The sequence below is a fragment of the Tauraco erythrolophus genome, chromosome 16 (genome assembly GCF_009769465.1).
Source record: "Tauraco erythrolophus isolate bTauEry1 chromosome 16, bTauEry1.pri, whole genome shotgun sequence".
NCBI classification, from domain to species: Eukaryota; Metazoa; Chordata; class Aves; order Musophagiformes; family Musophagidae; genus Tauraco; species Tauraco erythrolophus.
This window is the reverse complement of record NC_141480.1, coordinates 21,094,147-21,098,157: the sequence shown is the minus strand read 5'-3', so window position 1 is coordinate 21,098,157 and position 4,011 is coordinate 21,094,147.

Genomic DNA, 4,011 nt, shown 5'->3' with positions numbered 1-4,011 from the left:
TCTCCAGGGAAAACCATCCACTTCAACTCCACTTGTGCCTAACTTTTAGGGGGAAAGAAGACACAAAATGAGAACCATCCATTTTGTGAATCAGCCATCTCTCCGACTTCCCCTCTGGGCTCAGCTGCCCACTTTCAGACTTTAGCCATTGTTTCCTTGGACTTGTACAGGAAAAATCACGTTAAAGAAAATCCTAGCTGAATCACACACTTTGGAGGGGTTGCAATGGACAATTTGACAAGGACATGGGGATTTAGCATATTTTTAATACAAAAATATCTAATGATAATATGCTACGCTCCTGGCTAAAAACATTATCTACTGGCAAGGGGGTAATTTAAGCCATAATACTAGCTACTATAACGCAGGCCTGGAACTCCAAGCAAATATTACCCTGATCCAACAGCTACAAAACTCTGTTTATCCTGGTAATTAATTCTCTCTTATGTTTAGTGATACAATTAGAGAAACACTGGCATTCCGATGGGCTTGTTTCCACCAGTGCCTTTTGCTACATTTACATCCCCACAATAGGCTTGGTCTTACAGAAAAGGGTGAAATTGTATTTATGGAGACAATGCCATATGCATTCCCCAAGCATTTTGTACATGTAAAGTTAGGCTCCAAATTACACGTTTATTGTGTGAGCACACAATGAGCTCAGATTAAATATTGACTAAAGCCAGCCTAACACCCAAAATAATGAAGATGAGCACAATAGTGTGATTTACTCCCAGCCGCTAGAGAAATACACATCTGTAACATATAACATGCCCTTCCCACAGATATACTCTTTGTATTCTAGCTAGCCTTAGGCAGGAAAATTTCATTCTCATAAATTATGGATTTTCTTTCCCAACTGCCAACACATTCATATTACCAGTTGCGAAGGAAACAAATATAATAGCAAAAAAAAACAAATGCCATTCTCCTGATGCAGTAATGAGCAGGTGACTGGCTCCTTGTATCCTCAAAGTTGAGGCAGGAAAATGGAAGATAAACATGGCTAAAATCAGAGGATCCTTTCCCTTTTGTCCCCCTAGACGTGGGAGCCAGCAGGGAGGTGTGGGCACGGCAGGTATCTTTTTAGAAAGTACTCCCAGCCCTGGCTGTGCTCTGAAAACTATCTGTCCTTCTCACGCCTTCCTCCTCCCCAGACTCGCAGAAGAAATTCAGGGAGACACAGCTGCTAATATAACAATTACGATAATAACACAGCGCTGAACGGGGGGCAACGCGCACCCTTCACAGCAGCTCGACCTCTAAATCCTCTAATACGGTACTACTGCCTTCAAGATTAAAAGAAATTGTAACCTAGCACAGACAAAAAGACACAGGAGGCAAGGCAGGGTTTCACTCGGCAGTGAAGCCCCACTCCAGTCCAGATGCAGTCATATCACTTCAGCTTCTCTGTACCATCTCCATGACAACCGTGTAATTTGGATGCAATAACCACAGCCGAATTGATCTTTAAATGTAGCTTTGTTATAAAACATCATACTGAACATGTCAGGCGCAGGATAAAGAAAAGTAGCCCCACACCAACGAGGACTGTGATTTAAGAGCCCCCCCCCCACCTTTAATTTTCAGCTGCCGAACAGTCTTGCTGTTTCAATAATTGCGTGGATGAGTGGATTTTAATCCGTGTGTGTGTGTGTACAGCACGCTGTAGTGTAACATCTCAAACGAGACAACACACCAAGAGCTGGAAAAATGTGTCAACGTATATCGAGAGAACGGCATCTTTCCACATGCACAGGCGTGCACACGCACACACACACACGTATCAGGGAGATTCAATCTCTAGCAACTGAAGCATACAGCTGATGCATCAAATAATCCTGGTAAGAATCAAAACCGGTATAACTAAGCAAAATAGGACGGGGGATCAACGTACCGCACGACAATGAGAGCAGGGGAGCTTGCATTTGCACTTACCCGAGCAACGAGCTGTTTATTTTTTGGTCCCTTCTCAAACGCAGCTCCTTTTTCTCTTCAACAATCCATGCAAAATAATCTGCAGTCCCACCGAAGGAGGAGTGGCCCTGTCCCTCCCCCTCCACCACCTTCCTAGACCTCCCTGTTATTGGCTTCCTTCTCCCTTCCCTTCTGCTCTCCCTCTCTCTCGCTGGCGATGGTGACACCTCCCAGCCTTCCTCCAAGGTGTCAAGAGGCTGCTGGGGATCCAGCACGCAGGGTGGGAGGGGACGGGGAGAGGGGGAGGAGGCAGGGGCTGATGGTGAATGGACCCAGCGAAAGGATGGAATAAAGCCCTTGCTGGAGAAGCCCCCGGAGGAGCACACGGTGGGAGCAGACCCGTGCTGGGCTGGGAGGCTCTGCTCGCTGGCTGCGCCGGAGCTGCCAACATCCCCAGAGGTGTTGGGGCTTGTCCCCCCACAGGCACCTGCAAAGCACTGGGGGACAGGTCTGCCTCCCGCCAGCAAATCGTCACCCTTCAAGCTGAGACTGGCTCGAAGTTTTGGATTGAAATCCTGCCAAGTACTCATACTGGTGCACTCCCATACACAGATGTACAGCACTGGAAATGCCTCAAGGACCCACCTCAGTGCAGACCCCAGCACTGTGGGTCGGTTTGCTCTGTGCCTCTGGGCACTCCCAGCTGCTGCAGCCCCATCGCATCTCATCGCATCGCATCCCATCGCATCGCATCCCATCCCACCCCACCCTACCCCACCCCACAGCCGAAGAGCCCTGCTGGCCTTCAGCAGCAGTGCTACCCATGTGCTGCCTACCAAGCTTGCTCCAGAGCCACCCCCACCACAGCAGGCTGGACCACGCACCCGCTCACCATCACTAGGACCTTCTTTGGCAAGGCTGATGCATCTCTCTCCTGACAGCTCCTGCATGCAAAGGCAACAGTTTTGTCTACAGGCTAACACAGGCATCTGGCTCACCGAGATGGCTGGGGATGCAGTGTAGGGTGGAGAGGCACAAGGACACAACACTTCTCCTGCTTTAAGGGCCTCCTTACTTTACTTGCAGACCCAGTGCTGTAAGGAAAACACTGCCCCTTGGCCATTTGGTGGCTGTAATGCAACAGGGGTTTCTACGGGCGTACAGGTGAGAGGTGGTGGATGCTCTCTGGTTCAAGTTGCCCATCTGGAACAGAAGCCTGTGGTTCCTCAGCCTGAGCCGGTTGGGGCAGTGGCCAGCTCCTGGGATCCTTCGCTTGGAGCTGGCGCACACCTTTGCAAAGGGATCGATCGCCCACGTCTTGGTGGCTCATGCGACCCAGGATGCTCACCCATCTGCCTGACTGCTTCACAGGGCTGCATGATGCTGCCCTCAGCCCTGTGCCCCACAGTGCCCAGAGCACCACATGCATGCACCGTCCTCCCCCCTGACAGCTCCCAGGGGACCGAGGAGGTCCTGAGGAGGCATGCTGAGGTCCTGACTGGACCTTTAGCTCGAGAAGAGGGGTTTGGTGCCTGCCCCAGCCACATGTTCCAAAAAGCCGAGGGCTTCCTGATTCCCTGGAGAAAACCTCTCCCTAGACCTCTGTGTCTCTTGGAAAGCTTGTTCCAGAGGATGCACATCACTGAATGAGCAGACAAATCCCCAGCATCCCAAATTAAAAGTATCATTACAATGTATAGCCATACATCCAAACACCGAAGCACGGCCATTACATGAAATAATATCCTGGAGCAGCTCAGCAGAACACGGCCGTATATTCTTCCAGAAGGGATGCCCCACAGCACAGCTCACGGGGTTGTTTGCCAGGGATAGTATCGGTAATGAACCATGTAATGAGCCACCCTGCAGCTATACTCAGGAGCTACCCAACAAATGCAAGTGTGAATGAAGGTTACTGTGCTGGAGAGACACATGAAACGGATCTCGTGGCCACGGACAAGGGCAGTAAGCAGCCGGGCAAATCCAGGTGTGGGACTGCTAACCTCCCTCGTGGTTCCTTCGTCTGAGCGACAGGATTTGCCTCACGCCATCGCAAAAGTGTGTCCTGCCCCTCTCTCTGATCAATTCTAATGT